We start from the raw sequence: 20,714 nt of genomic DNA, 5'->3' as shown, positions 1-20,714 counted from the left end.
GACCTACAGAATAAATATAAGGCGTGATTTTTACCAAAAAGTGCACTGTGAAGAAACAGAAGCCCCCAAAAGCTACAAAATAGTGTTTTTCTTTTTATTTCACCCCACAAATACATTTTTTATTGTTTTGACACAGATTTTGTTAGAAAATAAGTGATGTCATTACAAAGTACAATTGGTGACGCAAAAAGCAAGCCCTCAAATGGGTCTGTAGGTGCAAAATTGAAAGCATTATGATTTTTAGAAGGGGAGGTAGAAAAACCGAAAGTGAAAAACAAAAATTGGCCTGGTCCTTAAGGCCAACATGGGCTTGGTTCCCAAGGGGGTTAAGGAATGTGAAAGGCCTGTTTGAATATAAGTTCCTTTAATGCATTCTTATAATGATGCACATCTAAGGGTAGCACAGTCCAGAGAACTTGTGAAGAACCAGCATCAGGAAGTTCAGATGCTAGTCATAGTTGGCAGAAGTGGTAGACAGAAATGAGGGAGGATATAACACTATGCAGAGTCTTGTAGATAAATTGCATTCTAAAGTGAATTACCAACCACTGCAGTGACAAGCACGAGGTAGAAGCATTTTTGTGGCAGTCAGACAGAAAGATGAGCCAACCTGCTTTATTTGGGATAGATTGGAGAGATGAGAGTTACGCAAAGGAAATACTGATTGGTAACGCGTCATAGTAACCAGGATGAGAATAGATCAATGCAACAATAAGGGTTTTGGCTGTTTCCACAGTGAGAAATAGGCAAATCCTGAAGATGTTTTTTTTAGATCAGTAGAGATAAGCATGGTGGGTAATAGTTGGTGATCTACAGTGTCACTGGAGAGAAATCCAGGAAAATCAATAGGCAGTAGTTGCCATAGTGTTTAGCCATCAGGAGATCATTTGAGATTTTAAAAGGGACAATTTCTATAGAGTGTACAGTGTGGAAACATATGGAAGGAATTAGAGAAGGGTCAGTAGTTAGCAGAACAGGATGCGTCCAAAAATATAAATATATATATTTTTTTGTAATGGGGCTACAACTTGTATATCACATATTCCATAAGATTTCTTCTCGGCGTGCTTCATCTTTAATTTTCAGTTGTTTCCCCCACACTGCTTACACACAAAACATGAGAACATTCCCCTACAAATATATATATATATATATATATATATATATATATATATATGTATATAGCAAAAAAAAAAATGTATATATATATATATATATATATATATATATATATATATATATATATATATATATATGTGTGTTCATTTCCATAAGCACACCCTAAAAGGAAGTAGCAGATTGGGGGACATTATAGAGCAGTACTGAGTAATATAATCTGTAAATCAAACACTGGAATGAGGTCTAAAGTCACAATAAGGCAGTATACTCTCTCTTAAAGTGGTACTCCGGTGGTAATTTTTATTTTACTATATGGCATCTTTGTAAGTTTAGTTTTTTTGCAGTATACATGTGTTATATGTTTTGGCAGCATGTGTGTGTTTTGCTTACCTGTTTGTTGGGCAGGAAGTTCTGTAGTTCAGTGTTTTCTTTTACTGTTGTCCACAGTTCTGAGTCTGTTGTGGCCAAGATGCCATAGCTCTTTTTTTTTTTCTCTCTGTCTGCATGAGATAAATAAGCCACGCCCCCTCATCTCATCCAGCTGGGTACACAGCTCCCCACCTCCCCTCCCCCTGCTCTGAGGACACAGATCTGAACAGGAGAAAGAAGACAGAGAAGATAAGTGTGTGATCTGAAGGGGAGGATGAGAAGGTGCATGGGCTGGGGATGTATGGACTGCAGGGGAATAAATCTCATACTGGGAATGATCTCTATATGTGAAGGGGGAGGGGGGACTCCTGAATGACACATGCTGGGAGTTGTAGTCCCTGTTGTGTGTGTGTATGCTGGTGTTTACAAACCAGTGTGCCTCCAGCTGTTGCCAAACTACAACTCCCAGCATGCCCTGACAGACTTTGGGCATGCTGGGAGCCTATTCAGCATACACATCATGTTACACCAGTGTTTCCCAACCAGTGTGCCTCCAGCTGTTGAAAAACTACAACTCCTAGCATTCCCAAAGCCTCTCAGGGCATGCTGGGAGTAGTAGTTTTGCAACACCCGGAGGCACCCTGGTTGGGAAAACACTGGTGTATGCCCTGTAAAGGTGTGGTGAACTACAACCCCCAGGAGACTACAGAGGCAGCAGGCTGGTGTTATACCACAGACTGAAGACTCCTGAATGACACATGCTGGGAGTTGTAGTCCCTTTTGGGTGTGTATGCCAGTGTATCCCAACCAGGGCTGATTATATTAGTGTGCTGTGTATAAGGGGGCTGACCCAGGAAAATAGTAGGGTGGGTAAAGGGCAGAACAAACAAACAAAAAAAGGAGCTGCCCCAAACCAGCAAGGCATGTGGCATGCTGGGATTTGTAGTTTTCAGCACAGCAAGAAACAGGAAATAGAAGCAAAGATAGGAAAACAAAGTGGGGGATAAAAAGACAACAAAGAATGGAAATATAATCGCCTAAACAACATGAATAGAAATGAAACAAAACAAATAGGGTAAGTCACAAACGGAAAAACACGTTGACCACCGGACCGGAGTACCCCTTTAAGTATCTCTGCTTCTCTTATTCCCCCTCATCTCCATAGATAAATATATACACACACATATAGAGAGAGAGAGAGAGAGAGAGAGAGAGAGAGAGAGAGAGAGAGAGAGAGAGAGAGAGAGAGAGAGAGAGAGAGAGAGAGAGAGATATTTTATATTATTACATGATTAGCAATGCAGGAAACATTTAATTGTTATTGGAACGTTAAGTGTATTACATATTTGGTGGTAAAGAATACATGGATACAGTGTTTAATAAAAACAAGTCATTTATTAAACATAATAAATATTTATTGCATGTACATTGTATACAAAACATTACAAAACATACCATACAATAAAATAGATACAGAAAATAGAATACAGAATAGGAATTTTGACACCATTGTTTTAGCAAATTATTCCTTTCTAATTAGTACTGAGAACTATACCATGCATAGAGCAATACTGGGACAATTTCATAATAAACTCACATTTAGAGGCCCATATAGTGGCACATAGAGTCCCTACAGTGCCATACTATGGGGCTGTAGACACTATTTCCCATCATTTGGTAATTTCATATTACATTGAATTACACATTTTCTTCTGTAGAAACTAATCTGTCAAATTCCTTGTAAAATCGAAGGAAAATGCAGGTAGTGCAGTAGTGTTCCTTGAAATTCTATGGGTGTTGTATTACAGCTCTGCACAGCAAGGAATATGTATGAAGCTAAAGAAAGGTTGGCAAGCTACACCCCATGACCTGATGAACCAAATAACTTCTTTAAGGCTATTATTACACTCTGCATTTTTGTAGAACTTTTACCTCACATTTTTGTTTACATGATGGGCTCATTGACAGTAATTAGAATTCGCCAATCAATACAGGAAATGCATAATAAATGCGTAACAAAAACGCACTGTGAACACAATCTAACAACGACACTCTGGCCACACATTAGTTATATTATTTAATAAAATAAGGGTGAAAGCAAACGATCAGTCAGCTGTATGTAGCCAAAATGTGGCAGCCAATCCCCACATGAGTTTGTCAACAAACCTGTGTGGTGACTGGCTGCTGTATCTAGACCACATTTTGGCTACATGTGTGTGCATCGAAGAAAGATCCTGGAGATTTATGTGTGAACACATTATTTCTTTATTATGAGTAAATGAACACCATTTTGTAGTCTTAGTTGCAGTGTAGTTTATTAGCTCTATACATTCCCACAGAGAAACATGATCAATTAGTATCATATTGAAGGTTTTTATAAAAGCAGCTAGACTTTATTGAACAGACGTTTCCGCATGAAAAGTATAACATAAGATATAAGGAGATTACATTGTACATAGTTTACAATCCGTTTAATAGTTATACAAAACAATCTTAGATATATATTGACAATTATGTAACTGCACTTAAACACTGATTAGACATTAAATGTAAACATTGTGGATGATGATGATTTGTAGTAGTAAGAGTAGAAGTACTAGTAGTAGTATCCGCTATAATCTTTTTTTTTTTTTTTTTACTTAGGTCATTTAGAAATTATTGTTATTGCTGAATGGTTATTGCTTTATTTCAATACAAAACCTGCACATCTATTATTACTTTCTGTAATGACCGCTAGATCGCTAGATAAATAGATGGATAGATGAAAAGGGAAGCTTTAAAGTACTCAGTCCTCTGAAAATCCATAGTGTCTTTTCAAGAGGGTTCTATTGCCCAGTTAGTTGCTAGAACATAAGATTGAAAATGTTGCCATTTTTTTAGGAACAAAGGAAAATTCATCAAACCTGGGAAGAGTAAAAGTTGACCAGTTGCCCATAGCAACCAATCAGATTGCTTCTTTAATTTTTGAAAATTCCTCTGAAAAATAGAAGAAGCAATCTGATTGGTTGCTATGGGCAACTGCACCACTCTTCCTCTACATACTGTAGGTCTTGATGAATCTTGTCCAAAATCCTTTTTCTGTACAAGGCATGCACATCCCAGGTCACTTGTTAGTAGGTTAGTGAATTCCATGCTGTAGACCATAAAACATCTTAAAGGGCTACTCTGCCCCTAGACATCTTATCCCCTATCCAAAGAATAGGGGATAAGATGCCTGATCGCAATCTCCCTGCTGCACCCGGCATTCATTTAGAGGGTCGGGTGCAGCGCCGGAGTCTCGTGACATCATGGTCACGCCCCCTCAATGCAAGTCTAAGGGAGGGGGAGTGGTGGCCGTCAAGCCCCCTCCTATAGACTTGCATTGAGGGGGCGTGGCTGTGACGTCACGAGCGGGGCATGACCGTGACGTCACGAGCCTCCACCCTGCATCACCAGTCATCCGACACGGAGCGAAGTACGCTCCGTGCTTCGGATGTCTGGGGTGCCGCAGCTGAGATTGCGGGATAAGATGTCTAGGAGCAGAGTACCCCTTTAAGTATGAACATAGACAAGCTTGTAGTCAAGTCCTTGGTACTGGCAATCGATTTTGTACGAGTCCTTGCTTGTTTATTATGTAAAAAAAAAAAACATTTAGTCCAGGAGACAGATGTAGTTAAGGCAAGTATCACATGAATCCACATTAATAAGGACAAACATGCAACGTGTTTGTTCTGGTAAAAAGGCAGCATATGTGTTAGTGGAAATGTTAGGCCAGAGGTAAGCAACATATGATCCTTTATAGGCTGTGAAACTATAACGTTTAACAGTTGGCTGACTGATGGAGCACACTCTGAATATACTGTACTCTTGTAGTCAGCCCAAGGCTAGGATCTTGTGCTCGGAATGGCATGCAGTAAAATAGTTCTCAAACAAGGTTGTTTAGCCCTGACAAAGGATTTTCTTTTTTTTTATCTTTTTTTTTGGGGGGGAAAAGAAGACAATTAACACATACTCTTTCTCAGGTAAATAGCATTAAAAAAAAATCATCTATTTTCAAATTCTTCAACTACAAAAAGTGGGCATATACTTATGTCTGCACTCCTTATTTCATTGTAAACAGTAGTCATCCCTGGCATCTTAATTTCTATTTAAAAAAAAGCTGTAAGGGTAAGTATTAAGGAACTTTATTAATATGTATTCAACAGCTGAAGCATAGCCATAGAAGATGCAGTGATTGGAAGAGCCACTACTTCTTGAGGAGCAGTAGTTCACTAAGCTTTTTTAAAAGAGGCAGGGTACTAAACTGGTGGGGTTATGTTACCTCTAGCTATGTGATTATGCAAATAAATATAAGTTAACATTATCTGTATACATAATATGTCATCATTGTATACAGTGACATGTGAAGTACTTTCTTGGGTTAAGGTCTCCCATGCAGTGTGCAGAGATAGCTAACATTTTCATCTCTCTCTCTGGAAGTCTATGAAGGTTATTACAGGTCAAACTTAGACCCCATCGAACTCAACATTTCTATGACCACATTTACTACTGACCTTTTTTGCTCTCTAGATAGCCAGAGATTACATTGGATTTAGTAACATTTCTATTTTTAAGCAAAAATAGTCTGCTTAAACATGTCTGATTTGTTCAGTATTAGCTGCTCCCCTATTGCCAACTAGAAGTTTGTGCTTTTATGAACTTTACCAAGTATTTTATATAGTAGATTTTATTTTATATTAAAGCAGTAAATTCCCTAGTACTTTTTTCACAGTGGAAAGCTAAGAGCCACCTGATGATTAACTATTGTCTTCTTTCCCCATCAATGACACTTAGATGGCCCAGCAATATCCTTAAAATAGCAATAAACCTTAAATATCAGTTATTTAATATAAAACAGATAATAAAATATTTAAAAAAATACATATGTACACAAAAAAATCTTAATGAAAAGTAACCAATGTAAGGTTCTTAGTGCTTTATAAGGGCTGTTAACAGGATAAAGATGTAATAACCTTGTTAAGCATGCCTTGTCCATAAAGGCACATGTGTATTCCCTTCCATCTAATCCTTTTATATGTTCCCAGCACTACAGAGTAAATCTTTTAACAGTGAAAAAATGTTTACTGAGGTAGCTTGGGCTCACACTATAATTGTGTTAGAGCATGGCTTATTGTCATATGATATTAAATCATGGATAATCCAATAATCAACATGAATTTTTAAAAATAGAAAACAGTGCATTAACATTGCTGGTGGTGACACTTTATGTTTACATATGTATTTCGCAATTCCCCATTTTATATTAAATAAACTTGTATTTTAGGTTTAGAGGGCTTTAACATAGAGACAGGCCCTTCAGAGCCCATGGAACAGACAGTGATCACGTCACTGGAGCAACCAGAAGGAAATCAACAATTTTTTGGCATATTTAATATGGCTTGAAACAGCAATAAAAGCCATATTAATCATTGGTCAATTGGTATACTATACTAAAAATTTTATTCTAAAAAGAATTTACCAAAACAGCTTAACATAGGTACCCATGCAACATAAATGTCCTATTGCTTTCTTGAAAATGCATTTGAGAAATCAAGATTGTGTCTTCGACTCTCCCTATTGTAGGTAAGGTCACCCTGGGCAGTTATCTTAAGCATCAGGACCTCTTTTAGGATGCTTAGATGGTAGCTAAGAAAATCCCCCTTACAGCATGCTGGGCATCTACCAATTGAACACACAAGTTGCTCATAGTCAATGTCTCTGAACATAAACATTACGGAAAAGGATAAAAATAAATCTTCCTTATTGGTTGCACCCAGGACAGATCAGGTTAGAATATCACACTGTTAGTATAAAGGTTACTACAAGATTAGAACTTTAGTAAGTTAATAGAGATTTGTTAGAATGTTGTATTATTAGTTCTTTATTGGTCAGTAATATTAATCAGATACATTCATAGCAAATTTAGGACAAAACATTGTTAAAATTGTTAGTCATGCTTACAGACACACTTCTGTCATGGTATCTAGAAAAAAAATAAGCCAAAAAATGTAGCAAGACTTTACTGGTTCCATTTCAGTTCTAAGCCTTTCCATGTAGCAACCCACAAAAATAGTTTAAAGTTGCTTTAAAAGGATTGCCTAATTCTGTAATGCATGAGTTCTTTTAAAATATAATTACATCTGCTTATGTTTTTATTTCCACTTTGTATATATGAAATAAAGCCATGACAGAAGTATGCTATGTTTTAAGATTGGACTATAATCACTATAGATACCAAGAAATTGTTAGAAGATTGTTAGTATTTGAAGCATTTCAATTGTTCGAACAAACAATAAGTTAATAATCTGATTCAGGATTTGGTTTCAATGTAATAAAATATGTTTAAAAAAAGACTATAAATCTATAGGTTCGATTTAGCTCCAACTAAAATACAAACCTAGCCATCCACAATTATATACATGTACATTTTTTGGTAAATACTTACGTGTTGTTGAAACAAGTACTCTGCATAGAAGTTAATCTAGAAAAGGAATCTGAGCAGTAACATATGTCTAAAGCTTATCAGATGTAAGAAGCATGCATGAATTAGTGACAGCCAGGAGTACACAGATTTACACACTGCAAGGAATCGCAGCCCAGAGACTCTATTGAGCAGATGTTACAGAGGTCAACGTTTATAGACATATGTACCTTTTTGTTTATCAGAGTATTCCTTGCACAGAACATGTGGCCAGACAGTTGCCACGGGTAAAGACAATTGGGAAGTTCTCGCTTATGCTAATATATATGATTTTGTAAAGTTTAGGAAGAATTATGCAATTCTAAGAAATGACTATTTGTTTTAGTTAGAGTATATTAGCCTTCCTGTCTTCTCCAAATCCTTTCTGCACAGTAATGTCATGTGATTTCCTCAACCTGCTTTTTCTCAGCACGCAAACAAACAATAGCGTGTAAGCTAGAAAGCTGCCACCATCTGCCCCTGCTGGCAACCATACTCTAGCAAGTGAAAATGGCATTGAGTGTTATTATATGTAGTGTGCCGCTGTGCATGTTTTCTGTTTTTCCTTCTGTTAAACTCTTTTCACCATTTTCTAAATACAGTTTAGTCCTCATGCCCAGTTGTTTTTGTGTTAAGTGCTATATATTACCAGTAAGCCTGGTTTCTCTTTTTAAAACACTTGCACATGTATCTGCTTCAGTAATAATGTAATCATTTGTACTATTAGTGCAAGCTATACAGATACAATAAGTCGCAACGTAGCATGACTGTAAGCTAAGACTTCCAAAAGAATGGAAAAAAGACATGGAATGGAAAAACATTATGGGTAATAATAGAATTTTTTTTTTACATTCTTAAAAGATATGGGTCAAAATGCTGACATTAAAATTATACTATATATATATATATATATATATATATATATATATATCTTGACTTGACAATAGAAAATATATATTTTTTTTACTTTATATTTCTTGATTAAGGCCAACTCAATATATAGAGAAAAAGAGATGAGACAGAAAGAGGGTGTGAGCATTACAATCAGAAAAGCTGGAATTTGTATAACCTCAGACCTCAGATTTGAGTCAAGAAGATTAATGTAAAAGAGCAATGTTGATGATGCAATATTAAAATTGGCATTAGTGGCCTTTGCCACTAATACCATCTTATTTAATGAAAAGATTAACATTGGTCCACAATAAAACCCAATAGGCCAATTTTAAGTCAATAATGTACTTTGGGCACCATTGGTCTCTATTGTGTAATGTACTGCAACATTGTATATGAAAATAACATAGCAGATCTTAACTCAGTTTTACCAGGAATCCTCTAGGCAAAACTTATACTCTGTGACAGGCCTGATGCAACCTGAGGATATGATGCACAACACAGAATTGCATGCACCACTCTTTATGCCTTGTGCTAGGCAAAGTACAGTGTATCAGCTTTGCCCAAATGGTTCCTAAAAAGAACATAAGAAAATAAGGATATTCAAGTTCCAGCACAAGGTGACTAAACCTATAATACAGAATAAAAAGACTTCTTGAAATATTCAAATATTATAATGCCTTACTTATAATTTAGACCTGTACTGACATTTTAATCTAAGAAAAAATTTAAGCTTTTTCATTTTATTGTGGTCACTAATAGTTTATATTATTCTATTCTCCTGCACTGGTAACTTACCTAAATGTACTAGTGAATGTTACCAATGCAGTTTTATTTTTTTTTATTTTTTTTTGTGTATTTTAGGTTTAGCCATTGATTAAAATAGTGTTTATTCTTTAATGTAACAGTCCTGTTTCTCAACATGTAGTAGACAATGTTTCCATACATTTCTGTGTAAAAGAATATAAAGCAACATTCATAATTCAATGGAAAAAAATTCAATAGGTAATTTTACAATACGATATAAACATTTTGGTAAGTATCTCATAGTAAGTGACAAATAAATTCTAAAAAATATTTGTTTAAATATGGCTGATATTTTTAGTTTTTAGAATGTTCATATTACTTACAGAATCAACAACTCACATTTTTATGTTATGTCTTTGTGTATGAGCCATATATTTAGTGCCAAAATTAGGATCTGGTCTTATCCTAGAAGAAAGTCAGCAAAGTTTTTCTTAAAGAAACTCTTTTAGAACCTTCCACAATTTCGTAAGAGAAAAATTTGATCCTGTTCATGGCAGCAAATATAAATCCCCCATGTCCCATTGGGCTAAGGATACTATAGCATTAAAGGGATTTGCCCTCACCTTCATCTTTTTCATCAGTAAATTGATAACAGAAGAAAGGAGAATGGGATTCACCTTATACCTTCTTTGGGGATCAGTTGCCCTTTTTGTTAGGAAAAAAGATGAAAAGGGAGGATGAAAAGTGTATACTGAAATTTACTGTTTAAGAATATTTAGGAGTAAGGGTGTTAAAATTGGCACATAAATAGAATTTTTACTACACAAGCTAAACTCATAGTGGAAGATTTATCAAAACCTGTCCAGAGGAAGAGTTGCCCATAGCAACCAATCAGATCGCTTCTTTCATTTTGCAGAGGCCTTGTTAAATAGGAAAGAAGCAATCTGATGTGTTTTTATGGGCAACTCAGCAACTTTTCTTCTGGACAGGTTTTGATAAATCTCCCCCATAGAGATTTTTGTGCAGTATACATGTTGTTTTGGGGTTTAATTTGTTATAGACAAGATATTTGCATAAAGGTCTTCCTATTAAATTTGTTTAAAAAAAATCTGAATAATAATGCTTCTTTCATTTCTCTTGTTGCTGTCAGCTGAGCACCGTGTCAATTCAGCGCTGAGCTGAACATTTGTTTTCAGGACAGCAGATCCATCACAACCATTCTGGCACACATTTTAACAGAAAACTGCCACTGAACTACTAACCTGAGAGTATAGAAGGGACAAAAGCCTAAACCCCAGCATTTGCTTTGGCTGGGTTCACATATAGCAGGCGTCCGGCATAGCTTCCCTCCGACGTACACCGTAGGGAAACTGATGCTAGAACTGATCCCATTCATTTGAATGGCACAGTTCACAATCATCCAGCGTCTGAATTTTGATGCCATATGGTTGGACACACTGGAGAGCACTGGACAGGGAGACGCAGCTTGCTGCGTTCTCCTGTCCACTTTCCAGAAACAAGGAATGCTGTATGAAACAAGGAATGCTGATGAAAACTTGTCATTAGTTGTGACATCAGTCATGTCGAGATCTAGGCTGAGTTCACCTATGCTGGATGCTGGACATATGTAAACCCAGCCTAACTTGCGCTGCCATATTCATATATTTTTGTAAAAATATATTAAGGCAGAGAAGCTTAATAAAAGTAAACAAAGGTAAATAATAAAGGGTATGTAAAGATACACTGCTGTTTCAGTACCTTTAACCTGAACTGTATGAAACCCGACTAAAAGTAAAAGATATTTTCAAAGTGCTTCCATAATCCCAATTCTGAAAGGTTTCTATTCATCCTTCATCATCTGAGTGAAAAGACTTCTGTTTATTTAAAAGCTATTAATGTGTTTTCCATTAATCTTTGCAGATGCATTGAGGCTTAGCAACAATGCCTTTCATCCAGGTACTGCACAATATAACAAGATTACAGCTGCTGTTTATCTAAGTCTTATGCATGCATCTTGAAAAATTTGAATCATCCTGAGGGACAGTATAACATGAATACGTGTTTACTTTGTAGGGTATACAAACATGCACAAAACGAACTATTTCAAAGAGAGTCACAACAAAAAAAAAACAAGGAAAATAAGAATGTTTAGGCTCATTCAGATTAATAGCCCTTTCAAAGGAGAACACAAATATATGTCCATGATAGAAGTATGTCATTGTCACAATTGTGAGCTTTACTAGAACAAAGGACATCAACATTTCTAATAATCTGTATTAAGAGTTAACTTTAAGCTTTCAACACCATAATCAGAAGGGGCTCGGCAGTGAAAAGGCAGTCATCTGGAGGAGCTGCGTAACCTCAATTACCACAGTATTTGCTTAAAATATGATCAGAGAACAATGAAACACTAGTTAATCTCATCTAACAAAGCATAGTAGTCTATTATGTTGCATGTCTCTTGTCATCACAGACACTTTACATAAACTGGGAGGAAAAATGTTCGTTATATTTGTATACAAATCTCCACATTGGAAATATCTCCACTGTCCATGTGGCCAACAGAATCTTTTTGGTATTAAGATCAATGCATGTTGTGCTCTATAGCTTGAGGAAGAACACCTGTAGGCAAGCCCCCAATCTATATTGGGCCCCTAGTATGCCTGTTGCAAAGAAAATCTGTGTGCAGTGCTGGCGGTGACCAATAAGGGCCCAGGAAGCTGAACTCTGGTTGGTACCAATGGGCAACAAGAACACTTTTTTTTTCCTCTCCCCCAGTTTGATGTACAAGGCTTAATATATTTGTAAAGTGTCAGTATGTTTATAACAAAGAAAGGACAACAGCAGAATAGTATGATAACTTCTTGGGTCAACAAATATCTTTGATATAACCAGTAAAATGCCAGTCATTGTAGCAGGCAACAAACAGTTTACCCTCTTACTATTAAATGTGGCATACAAGATAAATAAAGACTATGTTTTATTGACTATAAAGGCAAATTATATATTTTATGTATGTTTTTAAATATTATGATTCAATGTCCAGTCCATATATATATATATATATATATATATATATATATATATATCCAAACTAAATTATATGTCATTACTAGGTTTACATGCTAGGTTGGTCCAATGAATGGCATCATACTATAGATACTTTCTTTGCTCATAAGGTAAGAATTGTACATGAAACTAATTTTAGTGTTTATGCAAGCATGCACTATGTTAACCTTTGTATATCCCAGATGAAGTGTTAAGATGTACCAAGGATTTACAAGGATATACACCAAAGTATATATATTTAAGCAAAGTACCTGAAAGCATACAACCCCTTAAAAAAGAAGAAATTCACAGTAGATGTTCATTAGAAAGAGACCTGTAATGACCAGGCATAAATCTCCATAAGGGCTTGAAGTGGACATTTATGCCAATCACATTGAATAAAGACAACCTCACATTCCAAGATGAGATCTTACAACAATTATTAGCAAAGCAATTTATGGTTAGAGTCAGACAGGGTAATACACTGATAATATATCAAGTGTGTCATGCTGTAGATTAGTAGATCAATTGATAGGTTAACTGCAGATGCTCTCAGTCGAGCCTTCAGCATGCATTGGAAGTTAGTAGGTATTAGTTATTATTTGCACGAGAATTTTAAGCATTGCCTTTTATGTTATGAAGCGTTATGCGTGCATTTTGCATTAGTATTATTGTCACAAAGAGTTGGAACTACTTAGTAAGACACTTTGCATAGTTCTTTATTTTTTTGCATGCATTACTGGTAAATCTGTCAAAAAAAAAAAAAAAAAAAAAAGGAAAACATGCAAGATTCTCTACTTGAATGGGAAAGAAATAATTTGTTCCACAAAGAATTAGAAAGCGCAATTTGAAATTTAGCTTCTAAGGTGCACTAAAGCAAAATACTGTTTTCCACAAGACAGTTGAACATCATGGCAAGCTACTCTAGTCACTAAACATTTGTTTGCAGTCAGAGGAAAGACATGATTTCTGGAAATTGGGTTCAGAATTTACTTTAACAAATCTTGATGGTTGCAATAACATATAGGTGAAATGACCCCTAGAGGTAATGGTTCACAAGGTCTTTGCCAGTCATGTAAGTCAGGCTTTAGAAACTAGAGCTAATATGATCTAAGTTCTTATAATGGGTAAGTAGAAACTACAGATATCTGCCACAATAAATACAAGGCACAGCAAAGGACCTTCCTGCCATTACCCTAAGGTAGGTATGTGGGAGGCTATGTATGAAGCTAAGTAATGCAAAAAATCCTAAATGTATAAGTTCTACTCAACACTTGGTAAGAAAAATAGTACTGCAATATTAGCTACAATTATATCTTATATAAATGAAACATATAGGGGGTATTTATTCAACTCTGCACCTGATGCAGAATGGCCAAAAGTTGCAAAATTTTGGCAGATCTCTGCAGTGCTCAATAGGTCAGAGAGGCTGGTTATGATGCTCTCACAAAGGGTTCTTGATCTCCCCCCCCTACACCAGCTCTTCTGAGCTGGTGTACATTTCAGAGGCTGCCACATGGGCCACTGCGAGAGTACACTGGCAGGGGGCTTCCTTAAGACCAGCATGAAACATGCCAATCTTGGTAAAGTCCCCCCCATGATACATAATAAAGATTTGTATGTATATTCTGTATAGGTTACAAAAACAGGGTTATATCCACAAGTCTGAACTTCCACTTTTGGGCCTGAATACTTTAGATGTCTTTAAGAATAAATGTAGACAACAAGACAACTCAAGATCCTCAGATGTTGTCATAAGGTAACAAGACCAAGAGATAATACAATGAAGTCCAGTACAGAACAACCCTGTCTGATGTTGGAGTGGTACAGTAATCATGTTACTGGAATTTTCACTTATTTAAGGTACATCACAATTAAATCACTAATAATATGCCATGTTGGTTGATAAATAAAAGCATAGTTCACCCAAAAAATTTAAATGAACCTGCATATGTTGTACAAAGGGGTACTAAGGATCCCCAAAACTGACAAATAAAAACTTCATACATAGCCTCACTCACAAAAAAATGTATCATAACCCTGGTGAATATTATTAGGAGGAGTCTGTTAAAGGGAACCTGTCACCAGGACAGGCCCCTTTACATTTATTAAATCTATAAAAAGCCGTAATGATGCTAAACTAGAATGTGCAATAGTACGTGCTAAACTGTCTCCAAAAATGGAGATGATTATGCCGCTTATTATTTGGGTACATTTCCCAGCAGTTATAATTCCTAAGAAACAGCAAGTATCTTAAGAGTCACGTAAGGGGGAGCCCTTTTTATTTGGCACATGTTGGGCCATGTAGTTGGTACAATTGCACGCACTAGCTCAGCCATGACAGGGCATTCTCCAGGTGCCCTACTCTAAAAGGAACTTCTCCTGGTTACAGTTTCTCTTTAACACTGAACTTTTTCTTTTGGTTTCTCAGTAAACCGAAACCGTGTCTATTGTTAGGGTGAATAGCACAGAACTGTTTCAGTACATTAGTGTGTTTAATATTGTTAGTGTTGTTAGTAGTAAAAACGTTAGTAAATGAGCATTGCAGACTCCAGATCATTTCCTCTGAGTTATCACACTCAGTTGAATCACATCACCAGACAATTGAGAAGACAGGACAGGCAGTTGATGTTAGTGAGTTTGCTATTTACAAGTTAGTAGTAAAAAGAGAAAAACGGGCAGAGTCAGTAACTGGAACAGTTTGCTGTGTCTCTGCATGGTTAGTAGAAAGTGAGGTTAGTATAGCATGCTTTAGTTCCTGGTTAGTTTTGTTAGTTAATATTAACTGGTGTTAGTTTAACCAAAGCTGTAGACTCAGTTATTGCGTTTACTGTGTGTCTGCAGTTGTTAGTATGTTAATACACATGCAGTTGTTCACCAATAATACAACTGGGATGCACACATAGACTGGTTACAACAAATATTAAAGTCATTTGATTGACATGAAATTTTACAGATGTTTAATCTTTGGAATCTTGCATCATGTTTTATAAGATGTTATATACCATGATCCTTCACATATTATTGGCCTGCCATTTCCTATACATCATAAATGCTCTAAACATAAAAAGATGAAGAACACGTTAGGAGTTCACAATCACATGTGTTTTTAGAAGAGTTTTAGAATAAACACAGTGATAGAAAAAGAATATTCTTGTATATTGTAATATTTAACAATGTGGTTGCCTTTTACTAACATTTGATCTGTTTTTATATCACTGTGTCATTCCTGGAGTCAATGACTACAGTGTGAACAAGTGTATCATTGATTTGGCCTTAATCATTTCTGTTGTTTTTTTTTCATGAGGACAAAAGGATACTTATATTACTTAAAGTAAAAAGAGTTTCGGACAAGGAGGAAAGAACATGTAAGTCAAAACACGCAAAGGGGCTCTACAATCATTGAGTTCTAATACATGTGGTAGCAAATGTAATGGCAAATATTAACCGGAGCAATAAACAAAGTATATGAATATGATGTCATATCAAATCAAAGTCTACTAACTAACCATATTATCTTAAAACCAGGATGGAAGTGACCTATATGCTGCACATATACTGTATGTATCATCTTTTCACATTTCCACAACCTTGATTCCAATTGCTCTGTTTCACGCCTTCATCCGTTTCTAACTGTTTAAAAATAACTTGTAATTTGAAATTCAAACACAATATATCCCGAAGTAATGAGTCGTACTACTGAATAGATGAGTAGAGCCATAAGTGGCAATTATTTTGAAATGTGTAATTTGCCATACTTATCATTGCGGAGACTATAGTGGTAAGGAACTTGTATATCTCCTAATGACATTCCTTGTACATTGAAGAGTCTAAAGTGCTCAAGAGCAAAACCCCGAGGTAATGGCTTCTTTTCTTTAATACTTCCTTGAAAATTTCATTTTTGATCATATTCCTACAAATGACATACACCCACAAGATAGAGGGTTGGAAGTGCAAAAGAATAGTGCCCTGAGAGACAGCATATTACGCTTTGACCCATAATTGCCATGTTCCTAGCAAAATCATTGGCATTTTTTTTATAACCTCCAGGTACTAGAGGATAATTAACATCAGCTGTGAAGAGATATGTCATTGGAACTATGGCCTGTGGTAAATATATTGCTTATTATAGTCACCTCAAGGGATTGACCTCCTGTAACTAATATAGTAATATAACATATTTCCATACGTCAATATTCCACATACACCATGCTGTTGGGAGCAAGCCAAAATTACACAGTATGTAATAGGCTGGTTTTATATTTATAGTGCCTATCATCATCCCTTATACATTATATTTTTCTCCTATCACTATAACACAATCCTTTGCTATTCTCCTAGTGCAATAACACAATACGTTGCTATTCTCCCAGTACAAGAACATAATTAATTGCTATTCTCCCAGTACAAGAACACAATCCCTTCAATTCGCCTAGTACAAGAACACAATTCCTTCTATTCTCCCAGTACAAAAACACAATTCCTTACTATTGAATGCTCTTCTGACACAAATGTTAAAACTCCATTTCCATCCATAAACTAGGAGACAATAAACAGAAGCAATGGATAGAGACGATTGCTTGTCTATCTCCGACTTAAACACTTATCCTACACTGTTGTGATACCAGATTAGAAAGCAGCAATTTTCCTTCCAGCAAACAGGGAATACAAACAATAGTGCATATTATGTATCTTATTTCCAGTGAACTCTCATCTCCTCATACAATATTAAAGCTTTTGCTATAAAAGTAACATTAAAGTCAGATACTAATAAGCTACATCCAGTCACTGTAATTATGCCTCGCCTGAATCCTCCATTAGATGTTCTTTGATATCTTTTAAAGTGCTTTGGCATTAGCATACAATGGCCAAGGACCTTCCTTTAATAATCACTATGGAGAAAGCATCTCCATCAACCTCACAGGAAATTAAGTACAGCTAACTACTTTATTGTACACAGCAGATGAGTAATCTACTAATTCAAGCATAATAAAAAATAAACAATCAAATAGGAGCAGATGACATTGGAGAGGTAATTAGCGTAATTGTCTTTAAGCATCAAAGAAGTGTGAAAGCTTATTTCGGAAAGGAATATGCATTCCGACTTCTAGCTGCTAATTATTCCCATAAAGAAAACTGCATTTTCCAAGATAATCTATTCAAACAAAACATCTGCAGATCATGAGAAAGCACACAAAGGTTCTATAAGCCACAAAGCACCTTGTAAAGTAAAAAGGACTATACGCATGATAGAAAATAAACCATTTTTTTCGTCAACTAATACACTATTTCAAGGTTAAGAAGAGAAGGTTACAGACTAAATGCTTTGCCTTTTGAGAAATGTTAATAGAGGATGGCCTTGCAATGATACAGAATGAATGTTACTCTTTAGGCCTTACAATAAGGCAGAAGAAGCTACAAGCTCCATTCTGGGATCCCTATGTCACAAAAGAAAATGGCAGTGCTGTCTACAGAAGCATAACTCGAACCCCGGTCTACCATGTTCCATTTATACTGCTGTTCTAATATGTGGCCTCAGAACCCCCTTAGGCACCAGGTCCGGGTGTTACTGCTACCTCTGCACACCCCTATAGTTACTTCCCTGGCTATATATGATTATTTAGGGAATTGATAAGAGGCTGACATACATTTAGCATTAGGCCAAGGGTTTTAAGTTACCTATGTAACTATAATTTCCATGCAGGTTGCTATATGAAAATGAAGTAAACACACACACAACCTTTCTACTGCAGAACAACACTCGAGGACTAAACTTCCATTTCCACTACATTATCTTGACTGCACCATTTTCCATTATTTTCCCCAGCATACATCAAACATATTTGGTAGCCTGCATAATGCAACAATTTAATTCCGTATTCTTCATTTTCTTTTGGCTGAGCTGAAATTGGCATTCCAGTTTTCAATCATGTACAAGAAACCATCTGTGTAGGTCCTTAAAATAAAATATCACTCTGGTGATGTGATCGCATTGTTGAGGGGTCCTGTACGTGCAGAGTAACGGATCAGGGCTTCTTCTCTGCATGCAGCAACACATTGATTTCTGGAAGCAGCACTCCACAGACAAAGCACTTATCTGAAAAGAATTGAAATAAATACACCATCAAATGCCGTTCAGTTGTGCCTGCAATGTTGTGTACCAGTAATTCAATTCTGCTGCCTCCTAATTACATCTGGCCTCAACTGGCATCTTAAATTCATGCTGATTGGCAAAGTAGGTGGCAGATCATTGTCACAAATTGTATACACTTGGGTCTTCAAGGCTTAAAGGATGATATTGATTAGTGCTTGTTGACATTCAGACAGAAGCAAAAAATAATTGCTTCTGCAGATTATCCTACCTTTGGTTTATTTCCTTGACACAAAGAAGGTGGGACTTATGACTGCAGGCCTAAATTTAGCTTTTCTTCATGATGAACTGACACTTTATGAATTACCTTTAAATCTGCTATCTGGTGCAATTTAAAGCTGACAAGCGAATGATCTTTAGCTGATTAGTAAAATGAAGGCACTTAGTTAAAGCTCCAGTCCCATTTCTAGCCAATAGGATGGAGAAATATTTTGCCTACATATTTATGAGATATAACCACTGTAGAAGCTTCTGAATACTCATTTCATGTTACCCTTTGCAGAAGCTTGACTAGGAAAACTGGGCACAGCTAAGAAATGAATGCAAGATCTTGTATAATATACAGTATGAACAGCCAGTTGATGCATTTCTTTAAAACAACCTGCCTTGTGTAAGTACCACAGCTTAACCCATCATGGCATGGACTTTACAAAGCCTCTGAGTGTGTCCTATGGTATCTGGCTCTAAGACATTACTAGAAGATCATTTAAAGGGAACCTGTCATTAATTTTTTTTATATATAACTCTTGGCAACCTGGAAACCTTGCCAAGAAGCAGCAATGGGGAAGATATAAAGTTTGATAGGTGTCCCCAGCCAGCCTGTAAGCACTCTCCTGGGCAAGAGCCATCATCTTCTAGTACTGTCAACTCAGGCTGTAATTATGCCCCCTCCCCCTCAGCATGATTGACAGCCTGTGTTACCACTCTTCTCCGTAAGTAGGCGAAGCAGAACGATGGTGCTGAGGGAGCATAAATACGGCCCAAACAGATAAGACTAGAAGAGGATAACTCTCATCCTGGTGACTACTTATGGGCCGGCAAAGGACACCTTTCAAATTTCATATCATCACCATCGCTGCCAGTAGGAACATCAACTGAGCATGAATAAGATTTTACCACATATAACGCATTGCCATACGTTAAATATAGATGACTGGTTCCCATTAAAGAAGCAGTACAATTTTTCTTCTTCTTAAATAATGCATTATAAGCTATAATTAGATAAAAATGTAAAGGTTCTTGTAAATACCTTGTGGTTACTTCTTTTGGCTGATGGGGCATGCACGAGACTGGTTTTTGGCTTGCAAGTACACAGTAATGTGGGTTGTATAATGCAGCCTTTGAGCTTTGGTTTAAGTGTTAGATTATTGTAGCTGGTCATCTCATCAGGCTGCAACTGCTGGGGATTGCCCAGGTGAACACATTAGACTCATAAGTGGGTTGGTGTCAGTTCACACTTTTCATTTTTAACCATTTTCTTACTCAAAGTGCATTTTTTGGAGAAATATTGCCAGATGTGATTTTATTGCCAGGCGTGATTTTATGAAATTTTACAGCATTTGTCACACATTTTTACAGCATTTTCCAAAATTGTGGCATAAATTGACTTTTGACTGAGAACGGGGTTCGGGGGGGGGGGGGGCGTAGACTGAGAGCGGGGTTCAGGGTAGCGCCACTGCCATGGCCAAAAAGTTTTTGTTTTTAACACATGCTGTCTCATGTTGCTTCACCACTACAACTCCTAGCATACCCTGACAGCCAATAGATGTCAGGGCAAGCTGGGAGTTGTAGTGGTGAAACAGCTGGAGGCACCCTGTATATATGAGCTAAGGGCGGAAGTCAGCCCCCCCAGCAGGCATCAGTGACATTGCATCTGCTTGGGGAAGTCTGCCTGTCTACCTGGTAAGTGAG

At 36.6% G+C, this 20,714-nt stretch overlaps 1 long non-coding RNA gene across 2 annotated transcripts in view; it reads right to left on the bottom strand.

Annotated features, from left to right (window-relative positions):
* Positions 1–5,104: 5,104 nt before the first annotated feature.
* The window catches only part of LOC130281827 (uncharacterized), a 61,100-nt gene continuing 45,490 nt past the window's right edge, over positions 5,105–20,714 (bottom strand). For both annotated transcript variants that reach the window (XR_008846120.1, XR_008846119.1), the window contains exon 6: positions 5,105–18,749. This is a non-coding gene — a long non-coding RNA (uncharacterized LOC130281827). The remainder of the gene's footprint in view (positions 18,750–20,714) is intronic.

This window comes from Hyla sarda, chromosome 1, assembly GCF_029499605.1.
Source record: "Hyla sarda isolate aHylSar1 chromosome 1, aHylSar1.hap1, whole genome shotgun sequence".
In the NCBI taxonomy this organism is placed as follows: Eukaryota; Metazoa; Chordata; class Amphibia; order Anura; family Hylidae; genus Hyla; species Hyla sarda.
This window is presented reverse-complemented; position numbering and strand designations above follow the sequence as displayed.